Here is an 18340-nt window from a genome sequence, read left to right as displayed (position 1 = left end):
ATTGTATTGTCCACTTATGTGAAGTGTCCGTAATAGGCAAATCCACAGAGGTAGAAAGTGATTAGGGGTTACCAGGGGATAGGGGTATGGGAGGTGGGGAGTGATGAGGAAACCATTTCTTCTGGGGGGTGATGAAAGTGTTCTGGCGTTAGATAGTGGTGATTGTTGCACAACCTTGTGAATATACTAAAACTTGTATGCCTTATGGTGTGTGAATTATATCTCAATTTAAAAAATAATAATGCTAAGTGTTACCATTTACTGAAGACTTAATGGCCCCACACTTAGCTAAAGGTAACCCAGTGAATGCATGTTATTATCCCTACTTAACAAATAAGAAAACCTAGGTTCAAGGAGATTAAATGCTTTGCCCATAGTCACATATACAAGGAAGCATTTGAGCTGAGACTCAGGTCTAACTCCAAAGCCCCAACATTTAATCACTCCCAGCACCAAGCTTCCCCGATCAAAAATTGTTAATAGTTCCCATTACATATCTGTTAATACTCAAATAAAATATTTATGTGTGTATATATAAACACTACTTCAATATATATGCTATAGTAATATATAGAAAATATGTAGTAATATAGATGGAGTATTGTATATATATGCAGTAATATGTATACTATTATATATACTATATAATATGAAATATATAAGTAGTATATAATATAGGTTATATAATAATATATGTATTACCCACAAATCAATAAAAAAGGTTAAGTCAACGCAATAGAAAAATGGGCAAAAAATATAATTAAGTAATTCAGAAAAGGAAAAATCAAATGGTGGCCAAACCTTTGAAAAGATGTGTGAAGTCAGCAGTATTCAGAGAAATGCAAATTAATACAAGACCATTTCTCATTCATTATAATGACAAAATTTAAAGATTTCTAATACACAGTGTCACAGAGAGTGAAGGGGAATTGGTACTCATACATTGCTGGTGTGCAGTAAGATTAACAGCAATTTATAAGAATTTTACGTTTATCATTTAATCAAATAATTTCACTGCTAGGAAATACTCTCATGTGTACATAAAGATATTCATTGTTTTTGATAGTGAAAACTTGGATGTAAACTAAATGCCTACAGATACGTACACAATTTTATGTAAATTTTTAGAAAGGTTATTAACAGGAGTTACTTTTGAGGAAAGCACTGAAATTGGATTGGGCATTGGGGAAGATGGGTAAAATGTTAACAAAACCTTTCCCCTTCCTGCTTGACAATTAGACCCTTGGTTAACTTTCTAGTTCTGTTTCTCAGGCAACTTGATAAGGATAATGTGTCAACCATGCTGCTAGGCAACACTGCACATAGGATAAATGACCCCTGTTTGGTAAAATACATCTGGAGTGAGAGAACTTCTCAATCCCTAGCAGGAAGTCCTATCTTTGGATTTCCCTGAATGCTGTGACTCTAGTAATTAGAAACCTGGAAGCTATGCCTATGAAGTTGTTACAAGAGATATCAGCTCCTGTAGGGAGTGATGCCTGTAAACCAAGGCAGCTTCCATGCTTGCAGGATGGTTGCCTTGCTTCCCTGAGTCTAAGCTGCACTGCTCAGGGGTCTACCGCCAGGAATCCTGGGGGTGCTCGCCCACACCCTGGCAGACATCTGTGGTTCCTGCTCTGTACCCTTTGGAGTATCCAAGTGTGGTCTACACTCAAGTTGTGAGTCAATGTGTAGTTGAACCTAAGAAGACCGCCCCCACCCCAACCTGTGATGGGCATGGTTGGAAGGGCCTTTATGACGAAGTGAAAATAAATCTGTAAGTTAAAAAATTAGTCTATACACACCCTCCTTTTCAACGAGTAGAATCTGCATGCTGTTCCTTAAATGTACCCTGCACTCTCCTGTTTCACACCCTCCATCTTCCTTTGTTAAAATATTTCCTTTCTTCCAGGCTTAAATTTCCCTTTCCCACTCCCAAGTAAGTTCATCTTCCTCTGAAGTACCATGGCATCTTGCTTCCTTCTCTTTTGTGTTGTAGTTCACATACCTCAAAAGGGTAAACTGGAATTGATGAACTCCTGGTTCCCGCTTGGAAACTATACATATATATATAAATATGTGGAAACTGATGTTAACCCTATACTTGTATTACCAGCCTTCAGACTTTTCACTCTTGGTAAAGAGCAGGGAGTTAGTTTTGTTTGTCTTGATAATAGAATGTAAAGCACTTGGCATGCCTACCATACAGGAAGTGCTCAATAAATGGTCGCTGTCATTTTATTGTTCTCTGCCACTTAACTTCCAGCACCTGCACCGGGATCTATTCCACACCAAGGCACAAGTCTAGTTGCAGATCTTGGCTTTCCCTTCATCTACTCTAGCCTGTCCCAGTGCTAGGCACAGAGTCTTGCCCAGCTCTGTCTCCAGATATCACAAAGAAGCACAAATAAGTCAGGTGGAAACACTTGGATTTGGCCTAAAATGGAGGCATTTATGTGGGTCTAATTATGCTGGGGTTGTTCCTATACTTAAGATTTTCAGAGATTAGACAGATTTATAGTTTGTTTTTTACTGAGGTTTCGTGACCAGAACTAAGCTATTTTTATATCTCTAAAAGGCAACCTAAAGTCCCAGGACCACCCTCTCCACTCTTCTAGAGTAGGGGTCCACAAATGTTTTCAGAAAAGGACTAGATGGTAAATATTTTAGGCTTTGCAGGCTATACATCCTCTGTCACTGCTACTCAGCTCTGCTATTGTAGCATGAAAGTAGCCATACTGAAACAAATGAGCACTGTCTTCTAATGAAAATGTCTTTAATGACACTGAAATTTGAATGTTCCTTCATTGTTTTTCATCATTGAAAAATGATGAAAAACATCCTTAGTTCACAGGCCATACAAAAACAGGCAGAGGGCCAGATGCAGCCCCAGGGCCACAGTTTGCTGATCCTTTTAGTATTTCTAAGACTAGGAATATACAAGAGTGGCCAACCCCAAGAGGGAGCTCTAGGATTTTTTCTGCAAATTCGGAATAAAAACCTGAGATTGGGCCTTAAATGTCCCCATGGCCTGTAATGTCCCCAGTTGACTAGGTTAGTCCAAGTTACTCTATACAAAGCAGATTTGCTGAAGAACTGTGACACAAAAGCACACGGACTTATTCCTTCCATTTAATTTCACCAAGGCTTGTCACCTTGCTGTCTCATGGGTGACTACAAAAGCATTAAATCATGAGGAATTCACTTCCTAACCTCCTAAACTCATTGCAGTTTTGTGTTTTCCTTCACTTTGATGCCCCTCATCAGAGACCTTGGGGCCATATCCAACTGGGCGGTTTTCCGGGTTTATCTTATTTAGTAGAAGTCACCACTTTCTTTTCCTTGAAACTTCTCTCTTTCCTCTTTCCATGTTATTTTTTCTGTGTTGTTTCTTTTTTTATATACCAGTTCTTTGGTCAATTTTCCTTAGTTTCTTTTAGTGTTTCCTCTTCCTCTGTTTATTCTATATTTTTTAGTCTCTAGAATTGTATCTTGAACCAGCAATTTTTTTCTCATGTACCCATGGCTTCAAATACAGTTTTTATGCTGACCGTCTGAAGCCTGGATTTCTAGTCCAAATTCCCATGCTGAACTCCAGACTTTACATTCATTTACTTCCTAAACAATATATTTGGATGTTCTGTGGGCATCTCAGTTGAACATGTCCAAAACTTAAGTTATCATCTTCCATCCCTATCCTCTCCCCATCATGAATTCCCTCCTTTGATAGCATCAGAACCAATCCAGTTTTCCATGTTGTCAAGGGTAGACAGTCTTTTCCCAACCTAGGCTCCTCTGGTGAGAACTGCAGTCGCTACTCACAGAGGTGAGTCCTGTGGCCCTTCCCCCTGGCTAGAGATGATTGGATTTGGGTGGATGCTTAGCCCAGTCTGAATCAGATTATCTCCTGGGATTATCTTCAACCATCACTGATGCTTGAACTAAAACTGGTGCAGCTATGTGCATGGAGAGGAATTTGAAAGTTGTGTACAGAGAGAAATTGAAGTTGATACACAAGGAAAAGCAGAAAGAGTAGAAGAAATGGCCTTAGATAGAGTAATCTTGATTCTGCCCTCTCAACTCTCCACCTGCCTGTGCCTTGCCTGCAGGGCTGCCTGTGTCTCTGGATCACCACCTTCTAGATATAAAATAATTAGCCTCTAAACTTTTGCGATTAATTCCTATGTTAAATTCCCTCTGTTGCATTGTCTGACATGACTTTTATGCTCCTGGCTGGACCTTAACTAATGTAAATGTCTTTGTAAATAAGCACATAGAGATCTACATCATTTACTTTGAGAGCTGCCTATGTTTCACTTTTTTGAATGTTCCACCATATATTTAATCATTTGGCTATTGATGAACATTTAACTTGTTTCCAAGTTTTTTGCTGCTACAGTTAGTGCTATAATGAACATCTCTGCATATATATGTATTTCTATAGGACAAAGTAAAATTGCTAGAAGTAATATTGCTAGGTCCAAAAAGGGTGTATGTATTTTTTTTTTTAATCACTTTAAAGCAATTTATTTTTTGGCCACACCACGCAGCATGGGGGATCTAAGTTCCCCAACCAGGGATCGAACCCATGCCCCCTGCAGTGGAAATGCGGAATCCTAACCACTGGACCCCCAGGGAATACCCTGGGTATATGTATTTTTAAATTTTAGTGATAGTGCCAAATTTCTCCCAAAAGTTTGTACCAATTTATACTTTCTACAACTGTGCATTAGAGTGTTTCCCTACTCTCTGGCCAACTCTTCATCAGTCTTAGGTGAAAAATATTTCATTGTTTTGAATTACATTTCTTTCAATTCTGAGTGAGAATGAATATCTTTTCATATACTTATTGGCCATTTGAGTTTCTTTTTTTGTGAACTGCCATGCAACTGGTCTGATTTCTTTCTTTTTTCACTTAATATTGTATAGCATGAACTTTATCTAGAACAATAATAAAAAGCAACACCGTAAGTAAGGACTGCACATTATTCCATTCTATGACTGTACCATATTCTTTTACTATTGGATACTTAGATTAGATTGTTTCCAGTTTTTTTCTTAACAGTTATATATCCTTAGATGAGGAATTATCAGGACATAAAGGGGTGTGGGTGTGTGTGCGTGTGTGTGTGTGTGTTTAAGGCTTTTGATACATGTTGTCAGGTTGCTCAAGAAAACTTCTCCCCAGTTTGCACTTGCACCAGCAGACTATGAGGGTGCCCATTTCCCCATACAAAGGAATTCAGCTGAGAGGTGACTTCTGGAGTTTGTATCAAGAATTTCACATGCAAGACAATCGACTTGCAGCCCAAGTCATCTCCAGAATTTCAGGCTGGAGGCAGCTCAGGTCTCCAGCATAGCATATTTCTTTGTCCATCACTGACATTAAAACTACAGACCAGCCCCTTTCAATATATTCTCATTCATTCCACAACTATTTATTGAGCATCTATTGTGTGCTAAGAAGCTTTTTCTTGCCCTAGAGCTCTCCCATCCCAAATGGTGAGAGCCACAGTTACACATAATTAGAAATACCATAATATTTAGAAATGACTTGGGTTTTGGAGAAAGCCCAATATGGACTGTGTGAACTGGGACAGGTGCTTAATTTCTCTGAGCCTCAGTATTCTCTTGCATAACTGAAATTATAAAACTGATTTCAGGGGAATGATTTAAAGGGCCTGACTGCCCAGCACATTTGGGTGTTACCATAAGGATTAAAAGTGCTGGCTCTGAAGTCGGACTACGAGGTTTGAATCTTTGAATCATGGCTCCATTGCTTACTGGTTTTGTGATCACAGGCAAATTATTTACTTCTCTGTGTCTTACTTTACTCATGTTTAAAGTGGGCATAATTATACTTACCTCATAGTGTTATTGAGAAGATCAAATGAGATGATATATATAAAATACTTAGCATAGTACCTAGAACCTAATAAGTGCTCAATTGATATATTTTAAAAACAGCTTTATTGAAGTATAATTTACATATTGTTATGGGCTGAATTGTGTCCCCCACTTCACCCCTCAAATTCATAGGTTAAAGTCCTAACCCCCAGTACCTCAGAATGGAACTGTATCCACAGATAAGGTCTTTGTTTGTTTGTTTATTTTTGCGGTACGTGGGCCTCTCACTGCTGTGGCCTCTCCCGTTGCAGAGCACAGGCTCCGGACACACAGGCTCAGCGGCCATGGCTTGCGGGCCCAGCCGCTCCGTGGCATGTGGGATCTTCCCGGACCGAGGCACGAACTCGCGTCCCCTGCATCGGCAGGCGGATTGTCAACCACTGTGCCACCAGGGAAGCCCCACAGATAAGGTCTTTAAAGATGTAATTAGATTAAAATGAGGTCATTACCATAGACCCTAACCAATATGACTGGTGTCCTTATAACAAGGGGACATTTGGCGACAGATGTACAGAGGGAAGATGATGTAACGAGACTTCCCTGGTGGTGCAGTGGTTAAGAATCTGCCTGCCAACACAGGGGACATGGGTTCAAGCCCTGGTCCAGGAAGATCCCACATGCCACGGAGCAACTAAGCCAGTGAGCCACAACTACTGAGGCCACGTGCCAAGAGCCCGTGCTCTGCAGCAAGAGAAGCCACAGCAATGAGAAGCCCACGCACTGCAACAGAGAGTAGCCCCCGCTCACTGCACTAGAGAGAGCCCGCGTGTGGCAACAAAGACCCAACGCAGCCAAAAATAATAATTAATGTTTTTAAAAAAAGATGACGTAAAGATAAAGGGAGAAGATGGCCATCTGCAAGTCAAGCAGAGAGGCCTGGAACAGCTCCTTCCCTTATAGCCCTCACAAGGAATCCATTCTGCTGACACGTTGATCTCAGACTTCAGCTTCCAGAATTGTCAGAAAATAAATGTCTATTGTTTAAGCCACCCAGTCTGTGGTATTTTGTCCTAGCAAACTAAGACACATGCCATAAAATTCACCCATTTTAGTGTATAATTCATTGATTTTTAGTAAATTAACAGAGTAGTACGATATAATATTATTTTCATCACTCCTCAAAGAAACATTGTCCGTACTTTCAGTCACTCCCCATTCCCACCTTTGGCCCCAGGCACCTGCTAGTTTCCTCTCTGTCTCTATAGATTTGCCTTTCTGGACATTTCATATAAATAATCTCCAATGATTAGGAAATTTTTTATATTGAGTCAGCCCATTCTATAGCTTGATAATCTGTTTATTAAATCTTCGTATATTGAACCCAGATCTGTCCTGTAAACTGAATATGACATACTGAATATAATATATTCATGACATACTGACATTCATGACATACTGAATATACTGAATATAACATAACATATAACATATAACATATGTTATACAGTAACATATTCCTGATATAGTTTATTTCCAATATAAGTAAGACAAAAATTATTATATATACCACAGAATAGTTGGAATAGGGCTGAAATATTCAGTCAAAATTAGCACTGTAGTCATAAATTAAGAAATTATAAGTTTGTTTTTAGCAATCAATAGGGGAAAAGTTTGACAAAAGAGACTATGAGGGAGAGTGCTTTTTTGAGCTGCAGAAGGATTGAGACAGTCCAAGGAGGATTTCAGTCGAACTGCTAGTGAGAAACTATTTTTTCTTTGGTGAGACCTGAACAGACAAGCTCGTCCCCAGAGCCGCTCAGGCACATCTGATAACTAATTGGGACATTCTGTCAGGCCCACGTGTGCGGGGCCACGCCTAGGCGGCAGAGCATCCAAACTGCCAAAGACAATGTTGAGGCTGCTCAGAGATGGGGCTTTGTATCACGCCCCTTCTGTTGAAAAGATCCACTTAGATGAAATCTAGCTAGGGCATTATGTCAAAACTGCAAGTGAAGAGGTCTTTGCTTTTCTCACCTGGAAGACTTGGTTTCCTGTTAACTTTACCATCCCGTAGTAACTGCAAACTAAAACTATGCACAGCTGTACATATGCATGCATATGGAACCATTTATTCAAGAATACTTATTAATTGTATGTGCCACATGGTACTGTTCTAAGCACTTGGGAATATATCAGTGAATAAACAAGGGTCCCTGTGCTTGTGGCATTAGCATTCTAAAAGAGAAAGTCAGAAAATAAACAGTAAACATAATAATAATAAATAAGTTAACTAAAGCTTCAAGTCAGAAGGTGTTAAGTTAAAGAAAATCAGAGCAAGGTAAGGGGGTTAGGATTGCTGGGGGTGACCATAGACGAGGTTGCAATTTTATTTTTTTGCTTTTGAAAAAAAAACTATTGAGGTATAATTGACATACAAAAAGCTGTACATATTTAAATATAAAGCTTGATGAGGGACTTCCCTGGTGGTCCAGTGGTTAAGAATCCCCCTTCCAATGCAGGGGACTGGGGTTGGATCCCTGGTTGGGAACTAAGATCCCACATGCCACGAAGCAACTAAGCCTGCGTGATGCAGCTACTGAGCATGTGGGGCACAACTACAGAGCCCACATGCTCTGGAGCCCACACACCACAGCTGAAGAGAAACCCAAGCACCACAACAAAGATCTGTGTGCCACAACTAAGACCTGACGCAGCCAAAAATAAATAAATAAATAAATAAATATTAAAAAAGAAAACAACTCGATGAGTTTGGAGATATGTATAGATCAGTGAAACCATCACCAATCTCGATACCATAAATGTATCTATCATCTCCAAAAGTTTCTTCCTGCCCTCTATGCTTTCCTTTTTATTTATTTATTTATTATTTTTTTGGCTGTGTCAGGTCTTAGTTGTGGTACGCGGGATCTTCGTTGTGGCATACGGGATATTTTGTTGCAGCACGTGGGCTTCTCTCTGGTTGTGGCGTTCAGGTTTTCGCTCTCTAGTTGTGGTGCGTGGGCTCTGTAGTTTGTAGCACGCACTCTCTAATTGAGGCGCCAGGGCTTAGTTGCCCAGGGGCATGTGGGATCTTAGTTCCCTGACCAGGGATCGAACCTGCATCCCCTGCATTGGAAGGCAGATTCTTTACCACTGGACCACCAGGGAAGTCCCTGCTTTTCTTTTCTCTTATCTTCTCTTTCTTCTTTTCTTTTCTTCTCTTCTCTTTTCTTTTTCTTTTCTTTTCTTTTCTTCTTTCTTTCTTGTGATGAGGTTACAATTTTAAATAGGTGATCTATGTAGGCCTTACTGAGAAGGTGGCCTTAGAACAAGACATGAAGGAGGGGATAGACTTAGCAATTATCTCTGGAAACAGTGGTAGAAGGAACAGCTATAGTAAACTCCCTAAAGAAAAAGCATTCCTGCTGTGTTCGAGGAGTATCGCAGAGGACAGTGTGGCTACAGCCGAGTGGGCAAGGGTAGAGGAGTGGAAGATGAGCTTAGGTGGTTAATAGGAAGCCAAGCCACGTAGGGTCTTCATGTACCTTGCAAGGACTTTAGTTGTTATTCCAAGGGAGATGGGGACCATACGAGCAACATGACCTGACGTAAGTTTGGAAAAGACCCCTCTGGCTGGACTGGAGGGGAGGAAGGATAGAAGCAGGAACGTTCGTTGGGACCCTATTTCAGAATCCAGACAAGAGATGATGATGGTCGGGGTTGGGAGCTGGGGATGAGCTATGTTTGTGCAACTGGAGATTCATTTTACCCAGTGAATATTCATAGGCACTGTGCTATATGCCAGGATGCTGTGGTGGCCAGCCTAGTGACACTGCCTCCCCTATCACTATAAACAGCTAATGGTAATGATTAACATGGACAGAGGGCTTGCTGCAAAGCCAGGTCAGCTTGAAGCACTTGACAGGTATCTTCTCAGTTAATATGGACCTATCTCGAGAGCTCAGGTACCACTATAGTCCCCATTTAAAGGTGAGGAAAGTCAAACATCGAGAGGGTTAGTGAATAGCCCAAACTTGCACAATCAGGCAAAGTCAGAATTCATGTGCAGGGGGTTGGGCTGCAGAGTGCCTTCCTTAGAGTTGGCGGGTGTGATGAGGGTTATAATAGGATGATATGGGACGGAGGAGATGACACTGAAGCTGATTCAGTTTGTTAAGGGTGGGATGCATTGTAAAGTTAGGTAGATCAAGTTTTCCTATCAGTCTTCTTTTCCAGCTATTCCTGCACATTAGTAAACAAGTTATCTGTGCAGTTTCTTTAATACCTTATCCATAGAGAAATGACAGTGCATCCAGATGTGACCCCTGCTATGCTATCTCATTTAAACTGTAGTGCTCATCCCCCATCCAGTTCACATCTGAGCATGTAGTCCTTTCCATGATTATCACCCAAATGGAGTCACTTCACAAGTCAAAAAAAAAAAATGTAAACAACAATGGCATATCTGATAAAGAGTGCATTTTTGATTATCCTACAAATTGGACAAGTGTTTTAGTCTTAAGTGATACTGGAATAGAAAAAAGATTCAAATTTTTTTTGTTTTTTTTTGCGGTACGCGGGCCTCTCACTGTTGTGGCCTCTCCCGTCGCGGAGCACAGGCTCCGGACGCGCAGGCTCAGCGGCCATAGCTCACGGGCCCAGCCGCTCCGCGGCATGTGGGATCTTCCCGGACCGGGGCGTGAACCCGTGTCCCCTGCATCGGCAGGCGGATTCTCAACCACTGCGCCACCAGGGAAGCCCAGATTCAAATATTTGACATCCACAAACTCGATCCACTTCTGTCCAGAACTTTCTATTTAGTTTACTTCAAAATAAGATGGGAATTTCTTGGCATATGATGTCTAGAAGTAGGAGAATGCACTGACTTCTTAAACAGAGAATCCCCTGGACTTCCAGGGTCAGAGCCAGCTTGGCCCACTGAGAGGTGACCAGACCTTGAAGCCAACTGACTTGGGATTAACCAGGGTGATGTAGTTGATTGCTCATCAGTGGCATTGGGAATGAATTTGCACTGCCTTGCGTTTACGTGACTTTCTTTCTCAGGGACAATGTTGCCATAAATTGTTTTGTGAGATATCAACAACTTGGCAAGGAAAAAAGTCTTTGACAAAGTACTGTAGCTATTGGAAGGGCAAAACTTTGGGAAATCCCACCCAAATTCCTGCAGGATGCAGACAGGTGTCCACAAAGAGCATAAGCAGAGCAATTCACAACCCCTAGAATCATGCATGGTTCAAGCCCGTATCACGTGCACAAGGAGCAGTACTTTGCCCTCAGAGCCAGGGGCCCTGAAGGCAGTAAGAGAGGAACACGAGAACTTGTTTCCCCAGTTGGCCTTTGTACCCTTCTATTCCAGTATTTCTAACTGAAGTCATTAAGTGGACAAAAGTCCAGTGTACTCAGTGGTTCCAAGCCAACATTTAGTGTCACAAAAGTATTTAGAGCTAGTAATGGACCCAGTGACAGTGACGGTTTCAAAGCAAAATTGGGAGTGACGTGGCCTGAATGCTTGGTGAAAGGTGGTACATCTATAAAAGCCAAGGCCATAGGTATGGGGGGACAGGTGGGGGAAAAGCATGTGTGCAGGGACATGACCACATGTGAAACGGACTGGGAGGGGAAAGATGTCTGAAAGTCAATGCAGGAAGGGAGGGGTGGGAGGAGAAGAGGTTGGGTGACTGGCTGGGGGCTCCAGGCAGGAACTGCAGCCTTTCTTTAAATGTCATGTGGGTCACTGTCCGAAGGTGGCATCTCTCACTCTGAAGGATTCCTATGAAGATTAAGAAACCTTGAAATACATTTTTTGTGGAAGGTCAGTTCACATCTGTTTTCTATTTGTCATGTTCTGTCAGCACTTCTCTGAAAACAGAGCCATTACACCAGCCCTAGAAGCCAAAGGCAGCTGGATCCTCTAGGCCTGGCACCTTCCAGGCCCTCAGTCCCACCTCAGTGGAAGAACAGTGAACCCAGCTCCATGCCCTCTTACGGACACCACCACTAACCCTCACCTGTATGCTGTGCTTCAAAGAGCAAACAGGGACAAATACTTCAACCTGGCTCATGAGCTGTTCTCCTGCCTGTAAAACAACATAACAAGAAACAGTTTCAAGGCTTTTCAATCCTCTGATGTGTTTAATTTGTTGTCTAGCAAGCAATAAAAAAGAAAAAGAAATTCTCCTGATTTTTATATTTACAGTCCGCTAGCTAGTGAACTGGAGTTTGCCCAAGAGGCTTATTGCAAAGTGATTGGTCGCAGGGAAAGACCCAGAACTCAGTAATACTCACCGTGGCCTTGTGATGTTTATCAGAATGGTGAAGATTTCCAAATGGTGCTTATCAGTATGTGAAGGCACTTATCACAAGTAAGGAAAGATCTCCATTGATTTGGTTCAAAGGGCAGTCCAATACGCACAGTGGGTCATGTTCCCTGCCCACCTGCAACCCTCCCACCACCATCAGATGACCTAGGTTGGCTTCACCAAGGTCTGGGTTTGATATTACAAGGCACCTAGGACAGTCCACTTTCCTCTCAGGTCCATGTGTAGCGACTGACTTTCCAATGCTTAATTTTGATGTTAAGAATACACTCGGTGGGAGATGGATGGTTAGTTCCCAGTTTGGTCAGGGCTGAATTATAAGATCTTGGCTGAATACCTTTGAGGCTTTGGAGCAGATGAGAAAGGATGACCAACTGCTAATGCATAAGGACTACGTGGGTGGGAGGCTAAAACTCCTGTGACTAAATCCTTTGTTTTTCAAGTCTAATTATCTGTGTTCTCCACTAGGAATTCTGTGATGTTTTAGGACTAGCTTTAAAGTGGAGAAATATTTAATTTTATCAATCACTACCCATGTACTGTGTTTCCAGGACTGTTTATTTATTGGTGTCTCTGTAAAAATAACAGCAACCACTTGTCATTGTGGAAAGAGTCCCAGTGGAAATCAGTAGCGCTTAGTTTGATGTTGGCACTTTTGTTGCATGCCTCCCCAGAAATGCTTTACTTAATATTTTTACAGTAGAAAAAAAAGTAATCAAAGCTTTTGAAGCCAGATGTCCCTTTAAAAAACTGCTGATAGGGTATCTTTTCTCAAATAGAAAGAGATTTCAGTTAAGATGATCAAATAAAATCAGTTATATTTAAGTTTCTGGCTTGTTTATCTTTGTCAAATAAAGCTGTGTATTCTAGCACAGAAATCAAAGGTCCTTGTTCTGACAAGGATTCTGGTGATTGTCTTGTTTTAGGGAAGCCATTTTAGCAGTGACTTCAGCCTTGGCAGGTGATAATGCTGTTCTAGTCCTGTTCGGAGGTTGGAAGAGTTCCAAAATCTAAGTCAATTTTGGACTGCAGATACTCTGCTTTCAATTTGTATAAGGCACTTTTTACCTGTTTTCTGATCTGCACCAAATCTTTTTTTTTTTTTTTTTTTTTTTTTGCGGTATGTGGGCCTCTCACTGTTGGGGCCTCTCCTGTCGCGGAGCACTGGCTCCAGATACGCAGGCTCAGCGGCCATGGCTCATGGGCCCAGCCGCTCCGTGGCATCTTCCCAGACCGGGGCACAAACCCTTGTCCCCTGCATCGGCAGGTGGACTCTCAACCATTGTGCCACCACGGAATCCCCTGCACCAAATCTTGATTGACAACTCTCTATCCCTCTTTTTCAAAGGTCGATAATAGGGAATTCCCTGGCGGTCCAGCCGTTAGGACTCCGAGCTCTCACTACCAAGAGCCCAGGTTCGATCCCTGGTCAGGGAACAAAGATCCTGCGTGCCTCGCAGTGCAGCCAAAAAAATAAAGTAAGACGTCAATAATAAATAAATGCTGCTCTAAAACATTTACCTGTCAACAAAGTGATGTATGTGTCGGAGGGAGTAAACAACCAAGAATCAGAGTGACTTCAGTTGGTTTTTCCTCTATGTATTTCCCTTGGTAGAATCCATCCTTGTGTGATACTTAACTCTTGTTTATCTGTTTCATATCAAAGTACAACCTACATAATCTAAATATATTTGGGCTAATCCTTCAGCCTTGCTACCTCCTCATCATCAATATTGCCATTAAGTTGTAAATATGGTTGGCCTAAGTTTCACTGCAAACATTTCTCCTGCCCACCTCTCTAACCATTCTTTCCTTGGGACCCAATTCAAGTGTCACATCCTCTGAGGCCTCACTTTCCCATTCTCAATCATCCCTCCATGAATAGATCCTCCCTTACTTAGCATACACCTCTACTGTGCTCATCCTAGTTTATAGTCATGTGTTTATGTGTCATTCTCACTGGTTCGAATGAGAACCCCATCAGAGCCAGGGCTGTGCCTCGTCCACCTTTGTATGCCAGCATCTGGCTCAGCGTCTGCCATTATAGAAGGCTTGTCTAAATGCTTGTTGATCGAAAGGGTGCCACGTGCTGGGCACTCCCAACGGGATGAAAGATGGAGAAGGAGTCTGTCTCTACTCCCAAGGAGCGTAGAATGTAGTGGATCACAGAAGACCTAGCCATAAATACAATATAAGAATGTGTGTGACAGGTGGCATTATCAGTGAAACATTTGAGATGGGCCTGGAAGGATGTGGGAAGAAGCTTACAAGCAATTGACCTGCATGAGCAAAGGGAGAAAACATGAGGTAACTTCACGTTGTCTGGTGAATTTCAAGTTGTCCAGGTTACATTAGGTCAGTGTCCAAAAGCAGTGGGAGATAAGGCTGGAAACCTAATTGAGCCTGGATGGCTGAAAGTCATAAGTTTTGGATTATCTTTTTCAAATAATGGAGAACTACTAAAAGTCTCTGATCTACCAAGAACAGTGTGGGGAGGATGGATTGTCATTGCTTTGAGGTTTAAATATAACTGGATTGCTGAGAAGAACATGGATAGGAACCTTCACTAACTGCATGTTTCATTCTTTCAGCTACCAAACGTCGAGCAGTAGAAGGGCATAATCACAGCAGTGTTTTAGAAGAATAATTTTCTGAGGTATAAGGAATGACATATGAATGATGCGTAGGAGGCAGGGAGGCTAGTTGGGAGGCCAGGAGTTTTGAGGATCTGAAGAAATGCTTTGGATGTCAAAGGAAAGGGGTGAAGTGATTTGCAAACTGCGTTGCTGTGAAATCTCCATCAACAGTTAACTAGTCAGGCACCTGGATGGTAGGGGGGAGGGGGCAGAAGGCAAGATGATGAGTTGTGTTTCAGATGTATTAAATCTGAGGTGCTGGAAATACATCCAGGAGGATATTTCCAGCAGATCATTGGAGATATGTGAAAAGAACACGAGGAAGAGACATTAGAGACTGAGAGATATTTGGCAGCTCTTCACATAAAGGGATGGACGGCAAAAGCCACATGACTTGGTGAGCCCATGGAGGTGAATGGGGACTAGAAAGAAAATTCCAGGAATTTTAGGAAAAGCTTTCATTTAGGGAGCAGAAGTAAAACAGCCAGCAACATTGGCATTAAGGATCTAATAGTACCAGGAGAATAAGGTGCTAAGGAAGCCAGGCTGGATGTGGTCTCTACAGAGGTGATAGAGAGAGGCAGAAAGTTCAAGGACAATGAGGATGGAGCACACACCTGTGTATCTCATAACTGGAAAATCACCAGGGACTTTCAAGAGGAAACTTGCAGGTGAAAGATAGGGACAAAACCAAATACTAGCAAGGGATTGCAAACTCAGATGTTCATAAGGACCTGACAGGTGATAGAAGTGAGCAAAGAGGGTCAGAGGAGACTGCGATGACCTACTGATCACAGGCCCCACCCACAGCTGCTGTACCCAGACCACTGTTGCCACGTGGAAAGGGTGGCCCAGGGCAGCCAGCTGTCTGATCTTTACAGAGAAAACTCAAATCCTTAATTTTTAAGTGAAATTTCCCAAATGAAAAAACTCTGTGGGAGTCAAGTGAAACTCTTATCAATTGTATCTGGTTTTTGAGCCACCAGTTCTAGCAACCTCTGCTAGTTTTGAAGGCATTGATGACAGGACAGGAATCTTTTGTATATAAGGCAGTGCAAGAGTAACCAGTCTGATGGGTGTTTTAGAGACTGGAGTGCTAGCTGGTGTCAAAGGGAAGATGAAAGATTCTGGGGCAAGAGGTCCAAGGAGCAGGTGAGAGGCATGAGATCCTGAGGGAGAAGAGACACCTTTTCCTTTCAGATGAGAAGTATGAAGAGAGTGAAAAACAGAGAAATGTTAAATGTTGGGAATGGGGGTTGAGGTAAATGAGGGAAGTTTAAAGACTGTGAACTTAATGTCATCAATGGACTCTAAGAAGTAGAGATTACCTGCTGAGGATGAGGGACGTGAAGACTGCACTTGGGCCTTGGGAGGGTGAGGAGTGTTTGCAACAGTCCCCAGGGTCAGGATTCACCAAGTGACAAATTAAACAAATAAAGACCTGGTTGAGATTGATAGCATACATCTACAGGGATTTTCCATTTAATCAGCACTTTTTAAGTGGCTTCTGCATTCTGGGCAGTGAGCTAAGCCCTGGGATTTCTGATCAGGTTAAGCGGGTAGATGAAGAAATAAGTAATTACCACAAGGCTGTAAATGTCATAAAAGGGGTATAATCAGGGTGCTATTGAGAAAACAGGAGAAACATCCTGGAAGGCTTTCTGAGGAGGGGGCATTTAAGCCTATGTTTGAAAGTTAAGTTGTAGTTGCTATGAAGACAATGGAGAAAGTCAGAAGAGGCATTATATAGAAAACGCTAGAGGTAACAACAAGCATGGTGTGCTCTGGGAATTTCAGCTAATGCCACGTGTGTGAAACACAGTGCCCTTTGCAGAGTGGGAGGGGATGAAAGTGATGAGTTAACATGAAGAAATATGAATGGTCATGGAACCTGGACTTGTCCTATAGATGAGGAAAAGCCCTGGAAGGATGTCAGGCATGACAGTGACATCATCAGCTTGTTTGTTAGAAAGAGCATGCTGGCTAGAAGCAAGAAGGTCAAGAAGGAGACCAATTTCAATGTGCAATTATGTGCGAAAGAAATTCAGCCACGAAGGATATATCTTGATTGATTGAAGTTAATAATGGCAATCTCAATCTCTTCATCCACTGATTGATCTAAGGTTGGGGCATGCAGCCCACTTTAGGTTCATAGGGTATAAAAGGATGTATACAAGGAGCCTCTGGGAAGCAGTTCTTTGAAAAGAAGGAAATGCTTGAGAAGAAAGTTTCTCTTGTCCCTTTCCTTCCTCTGCTTCCGGATGTTGCTCTTTGGAGATATAATGTTTGGAGCTGCAGCAATCATTTTGAAGTCTGTGAGATCTGTTTTCATCAAAGAAAGACAGGAGCCAGCGCTTCTTTCCCTTTCCCCTTCCTCCTTGATGGACCACTCTGGGCACCATGATTCCATAGGGCTTGACCAAGCAACTCACTGTTTTCTCATGAAACCAGAGCCGATTGCCTAATGCACCACTTTACGTTTACTATTTCTCCATCCCTGACTGACTTCCTTTTTACTCACTCATGCTGCTCTGGAATTGTATTCCCTTCTTTTTTATATATAAATTAATTAATTAGTTAATTAATTAATTTTTGGCTGCGCACGCACTTTCTCTAGTTGCGGCGAGTAGGGGCTACTCTTCGTTGTGGTGCACGGGCTTCTCATTATGGTGGCTTCTCTTGTTGCGGAGCACGGGCTCTAGGCATGCGGGCATCAGTAGTTGTGGCACGTGGGCTCAGTAGTTGTGGCTCCCGGGCTTAGTTGCTCACGCATATGGGATCGTCCTGGACTAGGGCTCAAACCCATGTCTCCTGAATTGGGAGGCGGATTCTTAACCACTGTGCCACCAGGGAAGTCCCAGGAGGAGAATTTTAAGAAGACAGTGACCCAAATATTGCCACAAGGATGAGAAGAATAAGGAAAAGCCTTTGGAATTACTTAGAAGCAGTCACTGGTGTTCTTTAAAAGAACAGTTTCAGACACTCCAGCTGCTAGCCAGAATAAAGTCATTGCAACCAGGGTTAAACTTGAACAACTAGAAAACTGGATAAAATATATGAAACAACTGTTTTCAGACTTTGGACAACAGGTAGTATGGAACTGTGATCCCTGAGAAAAGGTGGCCCTAAGATGGCCCTGGCTTTCTACCCTGAGACACACGCCTGGCCATGGAGCAGGGAAGTGGGTCCCATGTAAACCCCAATGATTGTATTGAATTGAGGAGACAAAGATCAGAGTTCAGGACACCTGAAGCTGCTGCAAGCTGTAGGGCAGAGTTGCAGGGAGGAGGAAGCTACTTAGAAAGAGAGTTCCACAAATCTGTATGGGCTTATTTTGAGTCTTTGCTGAATACAGTGAAACTCCACAGTTTGGGTAAAGAGGTTGGGGAGCTGTGAGCTGAACAGTCCCTGAGGTTACACAGGGCAGGATTGCTCAAGTTCTGACTAGCCAGAGAGGAGTGTCCTCAATGATCACTAGGAACATTCAAATAGAGACCCGAGAAAGGCCATGCTTTAGTG

The sequence above is a fragment of the Globicephala melas genome, chromosome 10 (assembly GCF_963455315.2).
Source record: "Globicephala melas chromosome 10, mGloMel1.2, whole genome shotgun sequence".
Taxonomy (NCBI): domain Eukaryota; kingdom Metazoa; phylum Chordata; class Mammalia; order Artiodactyla; family Delphinidae; genus Globicephala; species Globicephala melas.
This window is presented reverse-complemented; position numbering follows the sequence as displayed.